The following is a 27,561-nucleotide window of genomic DNA, read 5'->3' as shown; positions in this document are numbered from 1 at the left end:
ATGGTATTGGTTTCCAGCCAATCCATGTACAGTATCGCGAAATTTGGAGCGAAAACTGCGCCCATACTGGTTCCTTTAACTTGTTGGTAAAATGTACCATCAAAAAGGAAGAAATTCTTTGTGAGGCAAATTTTGAGAAGGTGAATGATGAAAGAGGTGGGGACTGAATGAGGTTGTGGCCTAGTATTAAGAGTGGATCTTATTACGTCAATGCCTTCATCATGGGGAATGTTGGTGTAGAGTGACTCCACATCGAGGGTGCAAAGGAGATCGCTGAGGGGGTTAAAGGGAAGTCCCTCTATAAAATTTATCATGGCCATGGTATCTTTAATGTAGCATCGAGTGATAGGAACGAAGTCTCTGATAAAGAAATCGATATAGCGACCCAATGGTTCCAAGATTGAGCCACAACCCGACACAATGGGGCGACCCGGGGGGGTGGTGGGGTTCTTATGTATCTTGGGCAGGGTGTAAATTACTGGTGTGCGGGGACTTTTGGTGTTGAGAAATTGAAATTCATTCTTGGTCAGAAAGCCTTGGGTTAGGCCTTCTTCAGTGATATCAAGAATGAGTTTTTGAATATCTTTGGTGGGATCAGAGGGCAATCTCAGATAGTGGTCTGTTCTAGAGAGTTGTGTCAGTATGCCCTGTTTGTAGGAGTCAGTGTTTTGGATGACAATCCCTCCTCCCTTGTCTGCTGGTTTGATGGTCAGGTCATTCATTCTCTTGAGATTCTTCATAGCTTCTTTCTCGGTCAATGAGAGGTTGTAAGGGATGTACCTACGTTGGTGTTCAAGTGTGGCGACTTCGTTTAAAACCAGCTTTTCAAAAGTTAGAACTTCAGGTGGGATACTGTACAGAGGCGGGGAAAAGGTAGAGGGAGGGCGAAATGTGGTAAATGCTGTTGAAGTGGTGAATGGTCTGTTTTCAAAGAAGGCCTGAAGGCGAATCTTTCTAAAGAACCGTAAAAGTTCAATTTGAAGTTGCAGATAATCAGGTCTAGTGGTTGGAACATATGAAAGTCCTTTGCTAAGTAATGTAATTTCTTGCTCAGAGAGAGAGTGAGTAGAAAGGTTAAAAATTGGAATAGTTTGATATTCACCCATAGTGACTGTGGTCGCTGAGTTAGGGGAGTCAATGGTGGGAATAGTGTTACTCACCATTGGTAATATCGCTGGCGTGTCTGTCTGTCCCCAGGGGTACTGTGCCAACGTGGGAGACGTGGTGTTCCGCGGTTGGGTTGGCGCCCCCGGTCTTGCCCTAAAAAATTATCAGGGTTGTTAGGTCTGGTTCACTCCAGTGGTTTTGAGAGCACAGGACACACGTCTGGGCATACCCGTCCCACACAGGGTGAGAATTGCAAAAAGAACAATTAATGGACAGAATGCAGAACAATGTCATACATTCACCCCAGTACAGAGATCGGCCTAAATCCTTTTTTTTTTTTCTCACCAAGCCATTCCAGTTTGGACCCAGCCATATGCAAATCAGTATTGACCCTGCGCCCAATGGGAACATTGCAGCCCAAACTGCCAGGCAAGGTCCTCCCTGGACGGGAAGCAAGCATCCTAGGACTCGTTTCGTGCTTTCAGCCCTCATCAGCCAGGATAGCTTGACTCCAGTGGCATGGAGAGCACGGGACCCACGTCTAGGCACTCCCGTCCCACTCGGGGTGAGAAAAGCAAAAAGAACAATTTATGGACAGAATGCAGATCTATGTCCTACATCCACCTCAGCACAGAGATCTGGGCCTAAATCCATTGGTGTTTTCCTCACCATGCCATTTAGTTTGGACCCAGCCATATTCAAATCAGGATTGACCCTGCGCCCAATGGGAACAGTCCAGCCCGAACTGCCAGGCCAGGTCCTCCCTGGACAGGAAGCAAGCATCCTAGGACCGGTTTCGAGCTTTTAGCCCTCATCAGCCAGGATAGCTTCACTCCAGTGGCATGGAGAGCCCGGGACCCAGGTCTGGGCATATCCATCCTACTCGGGGTGAAAAATGCAATGACAACAATTGATGGACAGAATGCAGAACAATGTCCTACATTCACCCCAGTACAGAGATCTGGGCCTAAATCCATTGGTTTTTTTTGCTCACCAATGCCATATGCAAATCAGTCTCGACCCTGCGCCCAATGGGAAAAGCCCAGCCCGAACTGCCAGGGCAGGTCCTCCCAGGACTGGAAGCAAGCATCTTAGGACCGGTTTCGGGCTTTTAGCCCTCATCAGCCAGGATAGCTTTACTCCAGTGGCATGGAGAGCACAGGACCCACGTCTGCGCATATCCGTCCCACACAGGGTGAGAAATGCAAAAAGAACAATTGATGGACAGAATGCAGAACAATGTCATACATTCACCCCAGTACAGAGATTGGCCTAAAACCATTGTTTTTTTACTCACCATGCCATTCCTGTTTGGATTTAGCCATATGCAAATCAGTCTTCACCCTGCGCCCAATGAGAACAGTCCAGCCCGAACTGCCAGGCCAGGCCAGGTCCTCCCTGGACTGGAGGCAAGCATCCTAGGACCGGTTTCGGGCTTTCGGCCCTTATCAGCCAGGACAGCTTGACTCCAGTGGCACGGAGAGTACGGGACCCAGGTCTGGGCATACCCGTCCCACTTGGGGTGAGAAATGAAAAAAGAACAATTGATGGACCGAATGCAGAACAATGTCATACATTCACCCCAGTACAGAGATCTGGGCCTAAATCCATTGTTTTTTTGCTCACCATGCCATTCCAGTTTTGACCCATCCATATGCAAATCAGTCTTGACCCTGCGCCCTATGTGACCAGTCCAGCCCGAACTGCCAGGCCACGTCCTCCCTGGACTGGAAGCAAGCATACTGGGACCGGTTTCGGGCTTTCAGCCCTCATCAGCCAGGATAGCTTGACTCCAGTGGCATGTAGAGCACGGGACCGACGTCTAGGCACACCCGTCCCACTCGGGGTGAGAAATGCAAAAGGATAAATTGATGGACCGAATGCAGAACAATGTCCTACATTCACCCCAGTACAGAGATCTGGGCCTAAATCCATTGGTTTTTTGCTCACCATGCCATTTAGTTTTGACCCAGCCATATTGAAATCAGTCTTGACCCTGCGCCCAATGGGAACAGCCCAGACCGAACTGCCAGGCCAGGTCCTCCCTGGACTGGAAGCAAGCATCCTAGGACCGGTTTCGGGCTTTTAGCCCTCATCAGCCAGGATAGCTTTACTCCAGTGGCATGGAGAGCACAGGACCCACGTCTGGGCATACCTGTCCCACACAGGGTGAGAAATGCAAAATGAACAATTGATGGACAGAATGCAGAACAATGTCATACATTCACCCCGGTACAGAGATCTGGGCCTAAATCACACAGGGTGAGAAATTCAAAATGAACAATTGATGGACAGAATGCAGAACAATGTCATACATTCACCCCGGTACAGAGATCGGCCTAAAACCATTGTTTTTTTACTCACCATGCCATTCCTGTTTGGACCAAGCCATAATGTCATACATTCACCCCAATACAGAGATCTGGGCCTAAAATCCATTGTTTTTTTGCTAACCATGCCATTCCAGTTTGGACCCAGCCCTATGCAAATCAGTCTTGACCCTGCGCCCAATGGGACCAGTGCAGCCCGAACTGCCAGGCTCCCTGTCCAAACAGTCCAGGTCATCCCTGGACTGGAAGCAAGCATCCTAGGACCGGTTTCGGGCTTTCAGCCCTCATCAGCCAGGATAGATTGACTCCAGTGGCACGGAGAGCCCGGGACCGACGTCTGGGCATACCCATCCTACTCTGGGTGAAAAATGAAAAAACAACAATTGATGGACAGAATGCAGAACAATGTCATACATTCACCCCAGTACAGAGATCTGGGCTTAAATCCATTGTTTTTTTGTTCACCATGCCATATGCAAATCAGTCTTGACCCTGCGCCCAAGGAGAACAGTCCAGCCCGAACCGCCAGGCCAGGCCAGGTCCTCCCTGGACTGGAGGCAAGCATCCAAGGACCGGTTTCGGGCTTTCGGCCCTTATCAGCCAGGATAGCTTGACTCCAGTGGCATGGAGAATACGGCACCCAGGTCTGGATAGATCTGGGCCTAAATCCATAGTTTTTTTGCTCACCATGCCATTCCAGTTTGGACCCAGCCATATGCAAATTAGTCTTGACCCTGCGCCCAATGGGAACAATCCAGCCTGATCTTCCAGGCCAGGTCCTCTCTGAACTGCAAGCAAGCATCCTAGGACCAGTTTCGGGCTTTCAGCAATCATCAGCCAGGCTAGCTTTACTCCAGTAGCATGGAGAGCACAGGACCCATGTCTGGGCATACCAGTCCCCCACATGCAGAACAATGTCATACATTTACCCCAGTACAGAGATCTGGGCCTAAAGCCATTGTTTTTTGCTCTCCATTCCATTCCAGTTTGGACCCAGCCATATGCAAATCAGTCTTGACACTGCACCCAATGGGAACAGTCCAGCCCGAACTGTCCAGGTCCTCCCTGGACTGGAAGCAAGCATCCTATGACCGGTTGCTGGCTTTCAGCCCTCATCAGCCAGGATAGCTTGACTCCAGTGGCATGGAGAGTACGGGACCCACGTCTGGGCACACCCGTCCCACACAGGGTGAGAAATGCAAAAAGAACAATTGATGGACAGAATGCAGAACAATGTCATACATTCACCCCAGTACAGAGATCTGGGCCTAAATCCATTATTTTTATGCTCACCATGCCATTCCAGTTTGGACCCAGCCATATGCAAATCAGTCTTGACCCTGCGCCCAATGGGAACAGCCCAGCCAGTACTGCCAGGCCAGGTCCTACCTGCACTGAAAGCATGCATCCTATGACCGGTTTCGGGCTTTCAGCCCGCATCAGCCAGGAAAGCTTGACTCCAGTGGCATAGAAAGCATGGTACGCACGTCTGGGCATACCCGTCCCCAGTACAGATATCTGGGCCTAAATCCATTGTTTTTTTGCTCACCATGCCATTCCAGTTTGGACCCAGCCATATGCAAATCAGTCGTGACCCTGCGCCCAATGGGAACAATCCAGGATGAACTGCCGGGCCAGTTCCTCCCTGGATTGGAAGCAAGCATCCTAGGACCGGTTTCGGGCTTTCAGCCCTCATCAGCCAGGATAGCTTCACTCCAGTGGTTTTGAGAGCACAGGACACACGTCTGGGCATACCCGTCCCACACAGGGTGAGAATTGCAAAAAGAACAATTAATGGACAGAATGCAGAACAATGTCATACATTCACCCCAGTACAGAGATCGGCCTAAATCCTTTTTTTTTTCTCACCAAGCCATTCCAGTTTGGACCCAGCCATATGCAAATCAGTATTGACCCTGCGCCCAATGGGAACATTGCAGCCCAAACTGCCAGGCCAGGTCCTCCCTGGACGGGAAGCAAGCATCCTAGGACTCGTTTCGTGCTTTCAGCCCTCATCAGCCAGGATAGCTTGACTCCAGTGGCATGGAGAGCATGGGACCCACGTCTAGGCACTCCCGTCCTACTCGGGGTGAGAAAAGCAAAAAGAACAATTTATGGACAGAATGCAGATCTATGTCCTACATCCACCTCAGCACAGAGATCTGGGCCTAAATCCATTGGTGTTTTCCTCACCATGCCATTTAGTTTGGACCCAGCCATTTTCAAATCAGGATTGACCCTGCGCCCAATGGGAACAGTCCAGCCCGAACTGCCAGGCCAGGTCCTCCCTGGACTGGAAGCAAGCATCCTAGGACCGGTTTCGAGCTTTCAGCCCTCATCAGCCAGGATAGCTTCACTCCAGTGGCATGGAGTGCCCGGGACCCAGGTCTGGGCATATCCATCCTACTCGGGATGAAAAATGCAATGACAAAAATTGATGGACAGAATGCAGAACAATGTCCTACATTCACCCCAGTACAGAGATCTGGGCCTAAATCCATTGTTTTTTTTGCTCACCAATGCCATGTGCAAATCAGTCTCGACCCTGCGCCCAATGGGAACAGCCCAGCCCGAACTGCCAGGGCAGGTCCTCCCAGGACTGGAATCAAGCATCTTAGGACCGGTTTCGGGCTTTTAGCCCTCATCAGCCAGGATAGCTTCACTCCAGTGGCATGGAGAGCACAGGAGCCACGTCTGGACATTCCAGTCCCACACAGGGTGAGAAATGCAAAAAGAACAATTGATGGACAGAATGCAGAACAATGTCATACATTCACCCAGTACAGAGATCTGGGTCTAAATCCATTGTTTTTTTGCTAACCATGCCATTCCAGTTTGGACCCAGCCATATGTAAATCAGTCTTGACCCTGCGCCCAATGGGAACTGTCCAGCCCGAACTGCCAGGCCAGGTCCTTCCTGGGCTGGAAGCAAGCATCCTAGGACCGGTTTCGGGCTTTCAGCCCTCATCAGCCAGGATAGCTTCACTCCAGTGGCATGGAGAGCACAGGAGCCACGTCTGGGCATTCCAGTCCCACACAGGTTGAGAAATGCAAAATGAACAATTGATGGACAGAATGCAGAACAATGTCATACATTCACCCCGGTACAGAGATCGGCCTAAAACCATTGTTTTTTTACTCACCATGCCATTCCTGTTTGGACCAAGCCATAATGTCATACATTCACCCCAATACAGAGATCTGGCCTAAATCCATTGTTTTTTTGCTAACCATGCCATTCCAGTTTGGACCCAGCCCTATGCAAATCAGTCTTGACCCTGCGCCCAATGGAACCAGTGCAGCCCGAACTGCCAGGCTCCCTGTCCAAACAGTCCAGGTCATCCCTGGACTGGAAGCAAGCATCCTAGGTCCGGTTTCGGGCTTTCAGCCATCATCAGCCAGGATAGCTTTACTCCAGTGGCATGGAGAGCACAGGACCCACTTCTGCGCATACCCATCGCACACAGGGTGAGAAATGCAAAAAGAACAATTGATGGACAGAATGCAGAACAATGTCAGACATTCACCCCAGTACAGAGATCTGGGCTTAAATCCATTGTTTTTTTGTTCACCATGCCATATGCAAATCAGTCTTGACCCTGCGCCCAATGAGAACAGTCCAGCCCGAACCGCCAGGCCAGGCCAGGTCCTCCCTGGACTGGAGGCAAGCATCCAAGGACCGGTTTCGGGCTTTCGGCCCTTATCAGCCAGGATAGCTTGACTCCAGTGGCATGGAGAATACGGCACCCAGGTCTGGGCATATCCGTCCCACTTGGGGTGAGAAATGCAAAAAGAAAAATTGATGGACCGAATGCAGAACAATGTCCTACATTCACCCCAGTACAGAGATCTAGGCCTAAATCCATTGGTTTTTTGCTCACCATGCCATTTAGTTTTGACCCAGCCATATTGAAATCAGTCTTGACCCTGCGCCCAATGGGAACAGCCCAGCCCGAACTACCAGGCCAGGTCCTCTCTGGACTGGAAGCAAGCATCCTAGGACCGGTTTCGAGCTTTCAGCCCTCATCAGCCAGGATAGCTTCACTCCAGTGGAATATAGAGCACGACCCACGTCTGGGCGTATCCGTCCCACAAATGGTGAGAAATGCAAAAAGAACAATTGATGGACAGAATGCAGAACAATGTCATACATTCGTCCCAGTACAGAGATCTGGGCCTAAATCCATAGTTTTTTTGCTCACCATGCCATTCCAGTTTGGACCCAGCCATATGCAAATTAGTCTTGACCCTGCGCCCAATGGGAACAATCCAGCCTGATCTTCCAGGCCAGGTCCTCTCTGAACTGCAAGCAAGCATCCTAGGACCAGTTTCGGGCTTTCAGCAATCATCAGCCAGGCTAGCTTTACTCCAGTAGCATGGAGAGCACAGGACCCATGTCTGGGCATACCAGTCCCCCACAGGGTGAGAAATGCAAAAAGAACAATTGATGGTCAAAATGCAGAACAATGTCATACATTTACCCCAGTACAGAGATCTGGGCCTAAAGCCATTGTTTTTTGCTCTCCATTCCATTCCAGTTTGGACCCAGCCATATGCAAATCAGTCTTGACACTGCACCCAATGGGAACAGTCCAGCCCGAACTGTCCAGGTCCTCCCTGGACTGGAAGCAAGCATCCTATGACCGGTTGCTGGCTTTCAGCCCTCATCAGCCAGGATAGCTTGACTCCAGTGGCATGGAGAGTACGGGACCCACGTCTGGGCACACCCGTCCCACACAGGGTGAGAAATGCAAAAAGAACAATTGATGGACAGAATGCAGAACAATGTCATACATTCACCCCAGTACAGAGATCTGGGTCTAAATCCATTGTTTTTTTGCTAACCATGCCATTCCAGTTTGGACCCAGCCATATGTAAATCAGTCTCGACCCTGCGCCCAATGGGAACTGTCCAGCCCGAACTGCCAGGCCAGGTCCTCCCTGGGCTGGAAGCAAGCATCCTAGGACCGGTTTTGGGCTTTCAGCCCTCATCAGCCAGGATAGCTTCACTCCAGTGGCATGGAGAGCACAGGAGCCACGTCTGGGCATTCCAGTCCCACACAGGGTGAGAAATGCAAAAAGAACAATTGATGGTCAGAATGCAGAACAATGTCATACATTCACCCCAGTACAGAGATCTGGGCCTAAAGCCATTGTTTTTTGCTCTCCATGCCATTCCAGTTTGGACCCAACCATATGCAAATCAGTCTTGACCCTGCGCCTAATGGGAACTGTCCAGCCCGAACTGCCAGGCCAGGTCCTCCCTGGACTGGAAGCAGGCATCGTAGGACCGATTTCGGGCTTTCAGCCCTCATCAGCCAGGCAGGCTTCACACCAGTGGCATGGAGAGCACAGGACCCACGTCTGGGCATACCTGTCCCACACAGGGTGAGAAATGCAAAATGAACAATTGATGGACAGAATGCAGAACAATGTCATACATTCACCCCAGTACAGAGATCGGCCTAAAACCATTGTTTTTTTACTCACCATGCCATTCCAGTTTGGACCAAGCCATAAAGTCATACATTCACCCCAATACAGAGATCTGGGCCTAAATCCATTGTTTTTTTGCTCACCATGCCATTCCTGTTTGGATTTAGCCATATGCAAATCAGTCTTGACCCTGCGCCCAATGGGAATAGTCCAGCCCTAACTGCCAGGCCAGTTCCTCCATGGACTGTAAGCAAACATCCTAGGACCAGTTTCGGGCTTTCAGCCCTCATCAGCCAGGATAACTTGACTCCAGTGGGATGGAGAGCACAGGACCCAGGTCTGGGCATACCCATCCCACTCGGGGTGAGAAATGCAAAAAGAACAATTGACAGACAGAATGCAGAACAATGTCATACATTCACCCCAGTACTGAGATCTGGGCCTAAATCCTTTGTTTTATTGCTCATCATGCCATTCAGTTTGGACCCAGCCATATCCAAATCAGTCTTGACCCTGCGCCCAATGGGAACAGCCCAGCCCGAACTGCCAGGCCAGGTCCTCCCTGGACTGGAAGCAAACAGCCTAGGACCGGTTTCGGGCTTTCGGCCCTCATCAGCCACGATAGCTTGACTCCAGTGGCATGGAGAGCATGGGAACCATGTCTGGACATACCGGTCCCACTCGGGGTGAGAAATGCAAAATGAACAATTGATGGACAGAATGCAGAACAATGTCATACATTCACCCCAGTACAGAGATCGGGGCCTAAATCCATTGTTTTTTTTCTCACCATGCCAATCCAGTGCGGACCCAGCCATATGCAAATCAGTCTTGACCCTGCGCCCAATGGGAACAGTCCAGCCCGAACTGTCGAGGTCCTCCCTAGACTGGAAGCAAGCATCCTAGGACCGGTTTCGGGCTTTCAGCCCTCATCAGCCAGGATAACTTGAATCCAGTGGTTTGGAGAGCACGGAACCCACATCTGGGCATACCCGTCCCACTTGGGGTGAGAAATTCAAAAAGAACAATTGATGGACAGAATGCAGAACAATGTCATACATTCACCCCAGTACAGAGATCTGCGCCTAAATCCTTTGTTTTTTTGCTCACCATGCCATTCAGTTTGGACCCAACCATATGCAAATCAGTCTTGACCCTGCACCCAGTGGGAACAGCCCAGCCAGAACTGCCAGGCCAGGTCCTCCCTGCACTGAAAGCAAGCATCCTAGGACCGGTTTCTAGCTTTCAGCCCTCATCAACCAGGATAGCTTGACTCTAATGGCATAGAAAGCACAGTACGCACGTCTGGGCATACCCGTCCCCAGTGCAGATATCTGGGCCTAAATCCATTGTTTTTTTGCTCACCATGCCATTCCAGTTTGGACCCAGCCATATGCAAATCAGTCTTGACCCTGCGCCCAATGGGAACTATCCAGGATGAACTGCCAGGCCAGTTCCCTCCTGGACTGGAAGCAAGCATCCTAGAACCGGTTTCGGGCTTTCAGCCCTCATCAGCCCGGATAGCTTCACTCCAGTAGTTTGGAGAGCACAGAACCCACGTCTGGGCATACCCGTCCCACACAGGGTGAGAAATGCAAAAAGAACAATTGATGGACAGAATGCAGAACAATGTCATACATTCACCCCAGTGGAGTTATCTGGGCCTAAATCCTTGTTTTTTTGCTCACCATGCCGTTCCAGTTTGGACCCAGCCATATGCAAATCAGTCTTGACCCTGCGCCCAATGGGAACTATCCAGGATGAACTGCCAGGCCAGATCCTCGCTGGACTTGAAGCAAGCATCCTAGGACCGATTTCGAGCTTTCAGCCTTCATCAGCGAGGATATCTTGACTCCAGTAGCATTGAGAGTACAGGACCCACGTCTGGGTATACCCGTCCCACTCAGGGTGAGAAATGCTAAAGGAGCAATTGATGGACAGAATGCAGAACAATGTCATACATTCACCCCAGTACAGAGATCTGCGGCTATATCCATTTTTTTTTGCTCACCATGCTATTCCTGTTTGGACCCAGCCATATGCAAATCAGTCTTGACCCTGCGCCCAATGGGAGCAGTCCAGCCCGAACTGCCAGGCCAGGCCCGACCTGGACAGGAAGCGAGCATCCTGGGACCGGTTTCGGGCTTTCAGCCCTCATCAGCCAGGATAGCTTGACTCCAGTGGCATGGAGAGCACGGGACCTACGTCTAGGCACACCCGTCCCACGCGGGGTGAGAAAAGCAAAAAGAACAATTTATGGACAGAATGCAGATCAATGTCCTACATCCACTCCAGCACAGAGATCTGGCCCTAAATCCATTGGTGTTTTGCTCACCATGCCATTTAGTTTGGACCCAGCCATATTCAAATCAGTCTTGACCCTGCGCCCAATTCGAACAGTCCAGCCCGAACTGCCAGGCCAGGTCCTCCCTGGACTGGAAGCAAGCATCCTAGGACCGGTTTCGAGCTTTCAGCCCTCATCAGCCAGGATAGCTTCACTCCAGTGGAATGGAGAGCCCGGACCCACGTCTGGGCATACCCATCCTACTCGGGGTGAAAAATGCAAAAACAACAACTGATGGACAGAATGCAGAACAATGTCATACATTCACCCCAGTACAGAGATCTGGGCCTAAATCCATTGTTTTTTTGCTCACCATGCCATTCCAGTTTGGACCCACCCATATGCAAATCAGGCTTGACCCCGCGCCCACCGGGCACAGTCCTGCCCAAACTGCCAGGCTGGATTCTCCCTGGACTGGGAGCAAGCATCCTAGGACCAGTTTCGAGCTTTCAGCCCTCATAAGCCAGGATAGCTTCACTCCAGTGGCATGGAGAGCACAGGACCCACGTCTGGGTATAACCGTCCCACACAGGGTGAGAAATACAAAAAGAACAATTGGTGGACAGAATGGAGATAAATGTCATACATTAACCTCAGTACAGAGATCTGGGCCTAAATCCATTGTTTTGTTGCTCACCATGCCATTCCAGTTTGGACCCAGCCATTTGCAAATCAGTCTTGACCCTGCACCCAATGGGAGCAGTCCTGCCCGATCCGCCAGGCCAGAACCTCCCTGGACTGGAAGCAAGCATCCTAGGACCGGTTTCGGGCTTTCAGCCCTCCGCCAGGTTAGCTTGACTCCAGTGGCATCGAGAGCACGGGACCCACGTCTAGGCATACCCGTGCCACTCGGGGTGAGAAATGCAAAAATAAAAATTGATGGACAGAATGTAGAACAATGTCCTACATTCACCCCAGTACAGAGATCTGGGCCTAAATCTATTGTTTTTTTTTGCTCACCATGCCATATGCAAATCAGTCTTTACCCTGCGCCCAATGGGAACAGCCCAGACCGAACTGCCAGGCCAGGTCCTCCCTGGACTGGAAGCAAGCATCCTAGGACCGGTTTCGGGCTTTTAGCCCTCATCAGCCAGGATAGCTTCATCCAGTGGCATGGAGAGCACAGGACCCACGTCTGCGCATACCCGTCCCACACAGGGTGAGAAATGCAAAAAGAACAATCGATGGACAGAATGCAGAACAATGTCATACATTCACACCAGTACAGAGATCTGGGCCTAAATCCATTGTTTTTTTGCTAACCATGCCATTCCATTTTGGACTCCGCCATATGTAAATCAGTCTTGACCCTGCGCCCAATGGGAACTGTCCAGCCCGAACTGCCAGGCCAGGTCCTCCCTGGGCCGGAAGCAAGCATCGTAGGACTGATTTCGGGCTTTCAGCCCTCATCAGCCAGGCAGGCTTCACTCCAATGGCAGGGAGAGCACAGGACCCACGTCTGGGCATACCTGTCCCACACAGGGTTTGAAATGCAAAATGAACAATTGATGGACAGAATGCAGAACAATGTCATACATTCACCCAGTAAAGAGATCGGCCTAAAACCATTGTTTTTTTACTCACCATGCCATTCCAGTTTGGACCAAGCCATAATGTCATACATTCACCCAAAATCAGAGATCTGGGCCTAACTCCATTGTTTTTTTGCTCACCATGCCATTCCAGTTTGGACCCAGCCATATGCAAATCAGTCTTGACCCTGCGCCCAATGGGATCAGTCCAGCCCGAACTGCCAGGCCAGGTCCTTCCTGCACTAGAGGCAAGCATCCTAGGACCGGTTTCGGGCTTTCAGCCCTCATCAGCCAGGATAGCTTGACTCCAGTGGCATGGAGAGTACGGGATCCACGTCTCGGCATACCCGTCCCACTTGGGGTGAGAAATGCAAAAAGAACAATTGATGGACAGAATGCAGAACAATGTCATACATTCACCCCAGTACAGAGATCTTTGCCTAAATCCATTGTTTTTTTGCTCACCATGCCATTCCAGTTTGGACCGAGCCATATGCAAATCAGTCCTGACCCTGAGCCCAATGGCACCAGTCCAGCCTGTACTGCAAGGCAGGTCCTCCCTGGACTGGAAGCAAGCATCCTGGGACCGGTTTCGGGCTTTCAGCCCTCATCAGCCAGGATAGCTTGACTCCAGAGGCATGGAGAGCACGGGATATACGTCTAGGCACACCCGTCCCATTCGGGGTGAGAAATTCAAAAAGAACAATTGATGGACAGAATGCAGAACAATGTCCTACATTCACCCCAGTACAGAGATCTTTGCCTAAATCCATTGTTTTTTTGCTCACCATGCCATTCCAGTTTGGACCCAGCCATATGCAAATCAGTCTTGACCCTGCGCCCAATGGGATCAGTCCAGCCCGAACTGCCAGGCCAGGTCCTTCCTGCACTAGAGGCAAGCATCCTAGGACCGGTTTCGGGCTTTCAGCCCTCATCAGCCAGGATAGCTTGACTCCAGTGGCATGGAGAGTACGGGATCCACGTCTCGGCATACCCGTCCCACTTGGGGTGAGAAATGCAAAAAGAACAATTGATGGACAGAATGCAGAACAATGTCATACATTCACCCCAGTACAGAGATCTTTGCCTAAATCCATTGTTTTTTTGCTCACCATGCCATTCCAATTTGGACCGAGCCATATGCAAATCAGTCCTGACCCTGCGCCCAATGGCACCAGTCCAGCCTGTACTGCAAGGCAGGTCCTCCTTGGACTGGAAGCAAGCATCCTGGGACCGGTTTCGGGCTTTCAGCCCTCATCAGCCAGGATAGCTTGACTCCAGAGGCATGGAGAGCACGGGATATACGTCTAGGCACACCCGTCCCATTCGGGGTGAGAAATGCAAAAAGAACAATTGATGGACCAAATGCAGAACAATGTCATACATTCACACCATTACAGAGATCTAGGCCTAAATCCATTGTTTTTTTGCTCACCGTGCCATTCCAGTTTGGACCCAACCATATACAAATCAGTCTTGACCCTGCGCCCAATGTGACCAGTCCAGCCCGAACTGCCAGGCCAGGTCCTTCCTGGACTGAAAGCAAGCATCCTGGGACCGGTTTCGGGCTTTCAGCCCTCATCAGCCAGGATAGCTTGACTCCAGTGGCATGTAGAGCACGGGACCTACGTCTAGGCACACCCGTCCCACTCGGGGTGAGAAATCCAAAACGAACAATTGATGGACCGAATGCAGAACAATGTCCTACATTAACTCCAGTACAGAGATCTAGGCCTAAATCCATTGGTTTTTTGCTCACCATGCCATTTAGTTTTGACCCAGCCATATTGAAATCAGTCATGACCCTGCGCCCAATGGGAACAGCCCAGCCCGAACTACCAGGCCAGGTCCTCTCTGGACTGGAAGCAAGCATCCTAGGACCGGTTTCGGGCTTTCAGCCCTCATAAGCCAGGATAGCTTGACTCCAGTGGCATGGAGAGCACAAGACCCACGTCTGGGCGTATCCGTCCCACAAAGGGTGAGAAATGCAAAAAGAACAATTGATGGACAGATTGCAGAATAACGTCATACATTCACCCCAGTACAAAGATCTGGGCCTAAATCCATTATTTTTTTGCTCACCATGCCATTCCAGTTTGGAACCAGCAATATGCAAATCAGTCTTGACCCTGCACCCAATGGGAACAATCCAGCCCGAACTGCCAGGCCAGGTCCTCCCTGGACTGCAAGCAAGCATCCTAGGACCAGTGTCGGGCTTTCAGCCCTCATCAGCCAGGATAGCTTTACTCCAGTAGCATGGAGAGCACAGGACCCACGTCTGCGCATACCCGTCCCACACAGAGTGAGAAATGGAAAGAGAACAATTGATGGACAGAATGCAGAACAATGTCATACATGCACCCCAGTATAGAGATCTGGGCGTAAATCCATTGTTTTTTTGCTCACCATGCCATTTAGTTTGGACCCAGCCATATTCAAATCAGTCTTGACCCTGCGCCCAATGGGAACAGCCCAGCCCGAACTACCAGGCCAGGTCCTTCCTGGACTGGAAGCAAGCATCCTAAGACCGGTTTTGAGCTTTCAGCCCTCATCAGCCAGGATAGCTTCACTCCAGTGGCATGGAGAGCACAGGACCCACGTCTGCGCATACCCGTCCCACACAGGGTGAGAAATGCAAAAAGAACAATTGATGGACAGAATGCAGAACAATGTTGTACATTCACCCCAGTACAGAGATCTGAGCCTAATCCATTGTTTTGTTGCTAACCATGCCATTCCAGTTTGGACCCACCCATATGCAAATCAGTCTTGACCCTGCACCCAAGGGGAACAGTCCAAACCAAACTGCCAGGCCAGGCCCTCCCTGGACTGGAAGCAAGCATCCTAGGACCGGTTTCGGGCTTTCAGCCCTCATCAGCCAGGATAGCTTGATTCCAGTGGCATGGAGAGCCCGGGACCCACGTCTGGGCATACCCATCCTACTCGGGGTGAAAAACTGCAATGACAACAATTGATGGACAGAATGCAGAACAATGTCACACATTCACCCCAGTACAGAGATCTGGGGCTAAATCCATTGTTTTTTTGCTCACCAATCCATTCCTGTTTGGACCCAGCCATATGCAAATCAGTCTTGACCCTGCACCCAATGGGAACAGTCCAGCCCGAACTGCCAGGCCAGGTCCTCCCTGGACTGGAAGCAGGCATCCTAGGACCGGTTTCGAGCTTTCAGCCCTCATCAGCCAGGATAGCTTCACTACAGTGGCATGGAGAGCACAGGACCCACATCTGGGCATAACCGTCCCACACAGGGTGAGAAATGCAAAAAGAACAATTGATGGACAGAATGCAGAACAATGTCATACATTCACCCCAGTACAGAGATCTGGGCCTAAATCCATTGTTTTTTTTGCTCACCATGCCATTTAGTTTGGACCCAGCCATATTCAAATCATTCTGGACCCTGCACCCAATGGGAACAGCCCAGCCCGAACTGCAAGGCCAGGTCCTCCATGGACTGGAAGCAAGCATCCTAGGACCGGTTTCGAGTTTTCAGCCCCCATCAGCCAGGATTGCTTCACTCCAGTGGCATGGAGAGCACAGAACCCACCTCTGGGCGTAACCGTCCTACTCGGGGTGAAAAATGCAATGACAACAATAGAATGCAGAACAATTTCGTACATTCACCCCAGTACAGAGATCTGGGCCTAAATCCATTGTTTTTTAGCAAACCATGCCATTCAGTTTGGACCGAGCCATATGCAAATCAGTCTTGACCCTGCGCCCAACGGGCACAGTCCAGTCCGAACTGCCAGGCCAGGCCAGGTCCTCCCTGGACTGGAGGCAAGCATCCTAGGACCGGTTTCGGGCTTTCAGCCCTCATCAGCCAGGATAGCTTGACTCCAGTGGATTGGAGAGCACGGTACCCACGTCTGGGCATACCCGTCCCACTAGGGGTGAGAAATGCAAAAAGAACAATTGATGGACAGAATGCAGAACAATGTACTACATTCACCCCAGTACAGAGATCTGGGCCTAAATCCATTGTTTTTATGCAAACCATGCCATTCAGTTTTGGCCGAGCCATATGGAAATATGTCTTGACCCTGCACCCAATGGGAACAGCCCAGCCCGAACTGCCAGGCCAGTTCTCCCTGGACTGGAAGCAAGCATCCTAGGACCGGTTTTGGGCTTTCAGCCCTAATCAGCCAGGATAGCTTGACTCCAGTGGCATGGAGAGCATGGGACCCACGTCTGGACATACCCGTCCCACTCGGGGTGAGAAATGCAAAATGAACAATTGATGGACAGAATGCAGAACAATGTCATACATTCACCCCAGTACAGAGATCGGCCTAAAACCATTGTTTTTTTACTCACCATGCCATTCCTGTTTAGACCCAGCCATATGCAAATCAATATTGACCCTTCGCCCAATGGGAACAGCCCAGCCCGAACTGCCAGGCCAGGTCCTCCCTGGACTGGAAGCAAGCATCCTAGGAACGGTTTTGGGCTTTCAGCCATCATAAGCCTGGATAGCTGGACTCCAGTGGTATGGAGAGCATGGGACCCACGTCTGGACATACCCGTCCCACTCGGGGTGAGAAATGCAAAATGAACAATTGATGGACTGAATGCAGAACAATGTCATACATTCACCCCAGTACAGAGATCGGCCTAAAACCATTGTTTGTTTACTCACCATGCCATTCTAGTTTGGACCCAGCCATATGCAAATCAGTCTTGACCCTTCACCCAATGGGAGCAATCCAGCCCGAACTGCCAGGCCAGGTCCTCCCTGGACTGGAAGCAAGCATCCTGGGACCGGTTTCGGGCTTTCAGCCCTCCTCAGCCAGGATAGCTTGACTCCAGTGGCATGGAGAGCACGGGACCGACGTCTAGGCACACCCGTCCCACTCGGGGTGAGAAATGCAAAAAGAACAATTGATGGACAGAATGCAGAACAATGTCATACATTCACACCAGTACAGAGATCTGAGCCTAAATCCATTGATTTTTGCTCACCATGCCATATGCAAATCAGTCTTGACCCTGCGCCCAATGGGAACAATCCAGCCTGAACTGCCAGGCCAGTTCCTCCCAGGACTGGAAGCAAGCATCCTATGACCGGTTTCGGGCTTACAGCACTCATCAGCCAGGATAGCGTGACTCCAGTGGGATGGAGAGCACAGGACCCACTTCTAGGCATACCCGTCCAACTCGGGGTGAGAAATGCTAAAAGAATAATTGACGGACAGAATGCAGAACAATGTCATACATTCACCCCAGTACAGAGAACTGGTCAAAAATCCATTGTTTTTTTTGTGCTCACCGTGCCATTCCAGTTTGGACCCAGCCATATGCAAATCAGTCTTGACCCTGCCCCCAATGGGAACAGTCCAGCCCAAACTGCCAGGCCAGGTCCTTCCTGGACTGGAGGCAAGCATCCTAGGACCGGTTTCGGGTTTCAGACCTCATTAGCCAGGATAGCTTGACTCCAGAGGAATGGAGAGCACGGGACCCACGTCAGGGCGTAACTGTCTTACAAAGGGTGAGAAATGCAAAAACAACAATTGATGGACAGAATGCAGAATAATGTCATACATTCACCCCAGTACAGAGATCTGGGCCTAAATCCATTATTTTTTTGCTCACCATGCCATTTAGTTTTGACCCAGCCATATTGAAATCAGTCTTGACCCTGCGCCCAATGGGAACAGCCCAGCCCAAACTACCTGGCCTGGTCCTCTCTGGACTGGAAGCAAGCATCCTAGGACCGGTTTCGAGCTTTCAGCCCTCATCAGCCAGGATAGCTTCACTCCAGTGGAATATAGAGCACAAGACCCACGTCTGGGCGTAACCGTCCCACAAAGAGTGAGAAATGCAAAAGGAACAATTGATGGACAGATTGCAGAATAATGTCATACATTCACCCCAGTATAGAGATCGGCCTAAAACCATTGTTTGTTTACTCACCATGCCGTTCTAGTTTGGACCCAGCCATATGCAAATCAGTCTTGACCCTTCACCCAATGGGAGCAATCCAGCCCGAACTACCAGGCCAGGTCCTCCCTGGACTGGAAGCAAGCATCCTGGGACCGGTTTTGGGCTTTCAGACATCATAAGCCAGGATAGCTGGACTCCAGTGTCATGGAGAGCATGGGACCCACGTCTGGACATACCCGTCCCACTCGGGGTGAGAAATGCAAAATGAACAATTGATGGACAGAATGCAGAACAATGTCATACATTCACCCCAGTACAGAGATCGGCCTAAAACCATTGTTTTTTTACTCACCATGCCATTCCTGTTTAGACCCAGCCATATGCAAATCAATATTGACCCTTCGCCCAATGGGAACAGCCCAGCCCGAACTGCCAGGCCAGGTCCTCCCTGGACTGGAAGCAAGCATCCTAGGAACGGTTTTGGGCTTTCAGCCATCATAAGCCTGGATAGCTGGACTCCAGTGGTATGGAGAGCATGGGACCCACGTCTGGACATACCCGTCCCACTCGGGGTGAGAAATGCAAAATGAACAATTGATGGACAGAATGCAGAACAATGTCATACATTCACCCCAGTACAGAGATCGGCCTAAAACCATTGTTTGTTTACTCACCATGCCATTCTAGTTTGGACCCAGCCATATGCAAATCAGTCTTGACCCTTCACCCAATGGGAGCAATCCAGCCCGAACTGCCAGGCCAGGTCCTCCCTGGACTGGAAGCAAGCATCCTGGGACCGGTTTCGGGCTTTCAGCCCTCCTCAGCCAGGATAGCTTGACTCCAGTGGCATGGAGAGCACGGGACCAACGTCTAGGCACACCCGTCCCACTCGGGGTGAGAAATGCAAAAAGAACAATTGATGGACAGAATGCAGAACAATGTCATACATTCACACCAGTACAGAGATCTGAGCCTAAATCCATTGATTTTTGCTCACCATGCCATATGCAAATCAGTCTTGACCCTGCGCCCAATGGGAACAATCCAGCCTGAACTGCCAGGCCAGTTCCTCCCAGGACTGGAAGCAAGCATCCTATGACCGGTTTCGGGCTTACAGCACTCATCAGCCAGGATAGCGTGACTCCAGTGGGATGGAGAGCACAGGACCCACTTCTAGGCATACCCGTCCCACTCGGGGTGAGAAATGCTAAAAGAATAATTGACGGACAGAATGCAGAACAATGTCATACATTCACCCCAGTACAGAGAACTGGTCAAAAATCCATTGTTTTTTTTGTGCTCACCGTGCCATTCCAGTTTGGACCCAGCCATATGCAAATCAGTCTTGACCCTGCCCCCAATGGGAACAGTCCAGCCCAAACTGCCAGGCCAGGTCCTTCCTGGACTGGAGGCAAGCATCCTAGGACCGGTTTCGGGTTTCAGACCTCATTAGCCAGGATAGCTTGACTCCAGTGGAATGGAGAGCACGGGACCCACGTCAGGGCGTAACTGTCCTACAAAGGGTGAGAAATGCAAAAACAACAATTGATGGACAGAATGCAGAATAATGTCATACATTCACCCCAGTACAGAGATCTGGGCCTAAATCCATTATTTTTTTGCTCACCATGCCATTTAGTTTTGACCCAGCCATATTGAAATCAGTCTTGACCCTGCGCCCAATGGGAACAGCCCAGCCCAAACTACCTGGCCTGGTCCTCTCTGGACTGGAAGCAAGCATCCTAGGACCGGTTTTGAGCTTTCAGCCCTCATCAGCCAGGATAGCTTCACTCCAGTGGAATATAGAGCACAAGACCCACGTCTGGGCGTAACCGTCCCACAAAGGGTGAGAAATGCAAAAAGAACAATTGATGGACAGATTGCAGAATAATGTCATACATTCACCCCAGTATAGAGATCGGCCTAAAACCATTGTTTGTTTACTCACCATGCCATTCTAGTTTGGACCCAGCCATATGCAAATCAGTCTTGACCCTTCACCCAATGGGAGCAATCCAGCCCGAACTACCAGGCCAGGTCCTCCCTGGACTGGAAGCAAGCATCCTGGGACCGGTTTTGGGCTTTCAGCCATCATAAGCCAGGATAGCTGGACTCCAGTGTCATGGAGAGCATGGGACCCACGTCTGGACATACCCGTCCCACTCGGGGTGAGAAATGCAAAATGAACAATTGATGGACAGAATGCAGAACAATGTCATACATTCACCCCAGTACAGAGATCGGCCTAAAACCATTGTTTTTTTACTCACCATGCCATTCCTGTTTAGACCCAGCCATATGCAAATCAATATTGACCCTTCGCCCAATGGGAACAGCCCAGCCCGAACTGCCAGGCCAGGTCCTCCCTGGACTGGAAGCAAGCATCCTAGGAACGGTTTTGGGCTTTCAGCCATCATAAGCCTGGATAGCTGGACTCCAGTGGTATGAAGAGCATGGGACCCACGTCTGGACATACCCGTCCCACTTGGGGTGAGAAATGCAAAATGAACAATTGATGGACAGAATGCAGAACAATGTCATACATTCACCCCAGTACAGAGATCGGCCTAAAACCATTGTTTGTTTACTCACCATGCCATTCTAGTTTGGACCCAGCCATATGCAAATCAGCCTTGACCCTTCACCCAATGGGAGCAATCCAGCCCGAACTGCCAGGCCAGGTCCTCCCTGGACTGGAAGCAAGCATCCTGGGACCGGTTTCGGGCTTTCAGCCCTCCTCAGCCAGGATAGCTTGACTCCAGTGGCATGGAGAGCACGGGACCGACGTCTAGGCACACCCGTCCCACTCGGGGTGAGAAATGCAAAAAGAACAATTGATGGACAGAATGCAGAACAATGTCATACATTCACACCAGTACAGAGATCTGGGCCTAAATCCATTGATTGTTGCTCACCATGCCATAGGCAAATTAGTCTTGACCCTGCGCCCAATGGGAACAGTCCAGCCCGAACTGCCAGGCCAGTTCCTCCCAGGACTGGAAGCAAGCATCCTATGACCGGTTTCGGGCTTACAGCACTCATTAGCCAGGATAGCGTGACTCCAGTGGGATGGAGAGCACAGGACCCACTTCTAGGCATACCCGTCCCACTCGGGGTGAGAAATGCTAAAAGAATAATTGACGGACAGAATGCAGAACAATGTCATACATTCACCCCAGTACAGAGAACTGGTCAAAAATCCATTGTTTTTTTTGTGCTCACCGTGCCATTCCAGTTTGGACCCAGCCATATGCAAATCAGTCTTGACCCTGCGCCCAATGGGAACAGTCCAGCCCAAACTACCAGGCCAGGTCCTTCCAGGACTGGAGGCAAGCATCCTAGGACCGGTTTCGGGCTTTCAGACCTCATCAGCCAGGATAGCTTGACTCCAGTGGAATGGAGAGCACGGGACCCACGTCTGGGCGTAACCGTCCTACAAAGGGAGAGAAATGCAAAAACAACAATTGATGGACAGAATGCAGAATAATGTCATACATTCACCCCAGTACAGAGATCTGGGCCTAAATCCATTATTTTTTTGCTCACCATGCCATTTAGTTTTGACCCAGCCATATTGAAATCAGTCTTGACCCTGCGCCCAATGGGAACTGCCCAGCCCAATCTACCTGGCCTGGTCCTCTCTGGACTGGAAGCAAGCATCCTAGGACCGGTTTCGAGCTTTCAGCCCTCATCAGCCAGGATAGCTTGACTCCAGTGGAATGGAGAGCACGGGAACCATGTCTGGGCATACCCGTCCCACACAGGGTGAGAAATGCAAAAAGAACAATTGATGGACAGAATGCAGAAAAATGTCAAACATTCATCCCAGTACAGAGATCTGGGCCTAAATCCATAGTTTTTTTGCTCACCATGCCATTCCAGTTTGGACCCAGCCATATACAAATCAGTCTTGACCCTGCGCCCAATGGGAACAATCCAGCGTGAACTTCCAGGCCAGGTCCTCCCTGGACTGCAAGCAAGCATCCTAGGACCAGTTTCGGGCTTTCAGCCCTCATCAGCCAGGATAGATTTACTCCAGTAGCATGGAGAGCACAGGACCCACGTCTGCGCATACCCGTACCACACAGGGTGAGAAATGCAAAAAGAAAAATTGATGGACAGATTGCAGAATAATGTCATACATTCACCCCAGTACAGAGATCTGGGCGTAAATTCATAGTTTTTTTTGCTCACCATGCCATTTAGTTTGGACCCAGCCATATTCAAATCATTCTTGACCCTGCGCCCAATGGGAACAGCCCAGCCCGAACTGCCAGGCCAGGTCCTCCCTGGACTGGAAGCAAGCTTCCTAGGACCGGTTTCGAGCTTTCAGCCCTCATCAGCCAGGATAGCTTCACTCTATTGGCATGGAGAGCACAGGACCCACGTCTTGGCGTAACCGTCCCATAAAGGGTGAGAAATGCAAAAAGAACAATTGATGGACAGATTTCAGAATAATGTCATACATTCACCCCAGTACAGAGATCTGGGGCTAAATCCATTGTTTTTTTGCTCACCATGCCATTCTGGTTTGGACCCAGCCATATGCAAATCAGTGTTGACCCTGCACCCAATGGGAACAGTCCAAACCGAACTGCCAGGCCAGGCCCTCCCTGGACTGGAAGCAAGGATCCTAGGACCGGTTTCGGGCTTTCAGCCCTCATCAGTCAGGATAGCTTGATTCCAGTGGCATGTAGAGCCCGGGACCCATGTCTGGGCATACCCATCCTACTTTGGGTGATAAATGCAACGACAACAATTGATGGACAGAATGCAGAACAATGTCATACATTCACCCCAGTACAGAGATATGGGCCTAAATCCATTGTTTTATTGCTCACCATGTGTAGGAAGGTGGATATCTGACTATGGTTACCCCCAAATTTTTGCCTAGTGTCTAGCTGGTTTTTCAACTTAGTTGGCCTGAGATCCTGCCATTCAGGCTCTCAGGCTATCTGCTCTCTCTGTAAAATGGACTCCATGTACCCTAGGTACATACCCAATTGGTTGGATCACCCTGTCAGCCCCTGTACCAGTGTACACTAGGTACCCAGGGCATTGGTGTATCCAAGGCCTGCCAGGGGCTGAAGCATGTATTATGCCACCCCAGGCTTGGCCTAACAATCTGACACAACTGGCTGATCACTCAGCTGGGGTAAGTTGGTGTAATCACCTCTTACTTAGGTGTAGTATACCTATACCTAAACTTAAATGGGACACCTGGTAACCTATAAGTCACTCCTATGGCAGGCCTTAACAATCCTGAAGGCAGAGTGCTTGGTTCCATGTGAGATGGTGCTCTGGCATGAGCTGAGCCTGTCTGCAGTGGTCGGAACAACTTCCTTCTACTGTTTCCAGATATCGTCATACCATATACTCTTAAGTGCATTATGAACCTCGCGGTTAAATGCTATCTTTGGTTTGGCTTTATCAAAACATGTCGAGTAAGGTGTCATACGAATTGGAATACTAACCCCTCGCCAATTCTGGCGACGGGGTTAGCATTCCACCCTTCTAGAGGGACACGACATGTACAGTGCCTGAAACCCGGGTAAAATCAGACATAGCCTCAGCTCCACAAAATGGATGCTGCCACCACAGACACAAGTCTGCCCTCCTGCTGCTGGGAGTCCTTCCAGCTTGGGAGGTGTGGACAAAGGGTTTCCTGCCAGGGGAGGTGCATGCACCACCCCAGACAGGATTTTGTGTATTGGTCAGGTAGGGCTTGAAAGAAACCAGACATGCCTGTGGCTCACAAGGAGCCTCGGTGCATATGCCAGTTCAAACCGGTCCTGGGGCACACCAGTCCCGGGCCTGGGGCGAGCTGGACAAAGGATTGGGGGTGTAACCACCCCCCTTCCTGGTCCCACCCTTAGGGAGGGACCTAGCAGGTAGTCCGGCCCCTAGAATCCGCTTAAAGGTAGGAGCTGTGTCCTAAGACTTCAGACATCCTGGAATCAACTTGAAACTAAGAAGAAGACGGGAACTTCGACATTCTGCTGCACAGAAGACTGAAGAAAATCTCCCCTGTGGTCAGGGAGTGACCACCTTGCTAACGCAAGCACCATCCAGCGCATCAACGTCTGCTTTGCCGCCGCCTCCCGCCGGAGCCCGAGCCCAGAGACTGACAAGACCTGGACCTCCAGACCTTTCACCGCCCGATCCACAGTCCCTGAAAAGAGGAGACCCGTGGAGGCACCGAGACACGCGGAGCCAGCCATCTTGGAACGACTACGACAAGCTGACAAGTGCAACAACCGAGGCTCCCTCCAAGTTGTGCTTTGGGATCTGAGAAGCCCAACCCCCGAGCAGCATCTGCACCAAAGGTGAGCCCTCCAGCATCTCCACGATCTGCGTGGGGCCCTTCTGCATTTTGCCACTCGACGCGCCTAACCGGTTGCTGGCCCGCTGGCTAGTGGCCATCTTGGCGACGAACTCTACGAAATACACTGCTGGTCTGGTTGCTCCAGACTGGCCCTTGCTCCCCTCCAAAGGAGCAATCCCTCTGACCTTGCTGGTCAGAACCAACAGCTGATTTCCGAATCCTCCTACAATTGCTTTTGCCAAGGCTTGTTTGCTTCGATCAAGTCGCCGACACCGCCGACAGCGAGAGCCTGCGTGGGACAGCTCGTGAGCCGACTCCTGGACGTTGTTGACCTTCAGGGACCACGTGGCTGCGGAGACAAGCTACCCCTCATCACCTGTTTGCACCCGACATCGTCTGGTACCCACCTGGTGCCACGCTGGTCACTGGCTAGTGACTGTGAACACTGTCCCCTCTGCTTACAGGTCTTCAACATCTCTGATCCACTCTTGGATCCACTGCATCTCTCCCGGACCGACCGCCTGCAGCATCTTTGTCTTCAAGCTCCACGGAACAGATAGAAGCAACCCGACGCACTTCGAGGCCTATGCACCCGCTTCCTGTGGGTGAGGTAAAGCTGGCACACCTGTGCCCAAGTGTAGTATTACATCTCTAGTGCCTGTGTTCCAAATCTTGAGTTCCTAGTCCATCCGGAAGATCCTCTTTGCAGTAACTTTGTACTTTTTACGCACTCATTGAAACCTATGGGAGCACGCGTGTGACTATTTGCTCTGCACACGCCACCCGTGGACCTCCTGGTCACTAACTGACGTTAGCTCCTTGTAGGCCCAGCGATTCTAGAGGCCCTAGGCCTTTTCCCTTTTCTGTTCGTGGTACTTATACCACTATTTAAGTATATGGTTTGAGTGGCCACCAGGGCCTATCCATATAACGTGCAACTTCTGTGTATTCTGTGATAATCTTGTTTGACGATTTGTGCTCCTGTGCTCATAAAGAGACTAGGGGTTACTTTGAGAAATAAATACATATATATTTTGAATATATATCTGTGTGGTGTCCTTTCATTGGTATAAAAGGGGGTTGCATTTGGTAAAACAGCTGGCTTAACACGCATCACGAGTTTAGCCTCAAAGACTGCTTAGCCTACGCTACCACTAGGGCAGCTAGTCCGAAAAGGTTGACTTACAACCACACCATAAGGGTTGCTTGGCATGGTACAAGGTGATCACTTTAACTAGTGAGCATCATATACCAGGCCAACTTCTCACATTGGTGGCAGCGGTGGGATTTGAGCTTGCTGTTTTTTACCATTGTAATCTCTTGGTTACCAATTGAAAGATCACATAGGTACCTGTAGGTACATATAAAACAAGATTAGATATACATAAGTTCTACTGAACTTAGTTGTTGTAGAGCAAAGGGAGTAGCACACCCTGACTACAACTACTAGATAGGTTTAGTAGGTAAACACAAGTGTAGGTAGATTGCAACACATCCACCCACACTTAAGAGCAATGGCCGGGGCAGAGGGGTCCACTGTACCCATCTCTGTTGAGAGTGACCCCCAGAGGGCAACATCCAGCTTTGCTACCCTTAATCAGAATGAGCTCAGGCATTTGGCAACTCTTAGAGGCCTTAAACAGCCCAAGAACCCTACCTCTGCTGAGCTCAGAGAACTCTTACAAAATGATGAGAATCAGAGAGAACTCAGGAAAGCTTCCCAGTTAGCCCCCTTAGGGTCAGGAACAGGAGGCCCCCCTTCTGAAGATGCCACAGAGGTACCCCCTTTCAATAGTCACCCCTTAGATGGGATGCCTACCACAGAGGAAGAAAGTGATGGGGATACAGATGTGAGTGGGGATGAAGGGAGAACTAGCCCAGTGCCAAGTGTTATACTTGGCCCAGCTAAACTAAGGCTATTGGGGACTGACAGTGGGTTCACCCCATTGGATCTCCCCAGTGGACTTAACACAGGGCTTGGAAGGCAAAGGAATCGCTCAGGTGACTCCAATGCTTCCCATGGCTCTAGAGGCTCTCAAGGTCACTCCAGAAGGAGACTGACCACCCCTCAGAGGAGGGAACATGAGGCCAGAATGCAGGAAGCCCAGCTGAGGATCAGGAAGCAGGAGCTAGAAGTAGCCCTGATGGAAGAAAAACTGAGCAAGGCTAGGCAGCATAGAGAGAGTGGGTCTATACCCACTGGTGGCAGCAATGTCCCTAGGGACAAAGATAGGGTCTTTGACAATAGGAACCTGTCCAAGATTGTGCCCCCCTACAAAAGTGGGGATGACATCCACAAATGGATGACTGCTCTTGAGAGAGCCTGCAAAGTGCAGCAGGTTCCTGAAGACCAGTGGGCAGCAATCTTATGGCTCTCCTTTGAGGGGAGAGGCAGAGATAGACTCCTCACTGTTAGAGAAGAGGATGTCAGAAATTACAGAGTCCTGAAGAGTGTCCTAGTTGATGGGTTAGGCTTAACCACTGAACAGTACAGGTTAATGTTCAGAGACACCCAGAAGACACAGACTCAGGACTGGTCTGAATATGTGGAATGTGCCACTAAGGCTTTGGAGGGTTGGT

This window comes from Triturus cristatus, chromosome 1_1, assembly GCF_964204655.1.
Source record: "Triturus cristatus chromosome 1_1, aTriCri1.1, whole genome shotgun sequence".
Taxonomy (NCBI): Eukaryota; Metazoa; Chordata; class Amphibia; order Caudata; family Salamandridae; genus Triturus; species Triturus cristatus.
The sequence above is the reverse complement of the archived record's forward strand: the minus strand, read 5'-3'. Positions refer to the sequence as shown.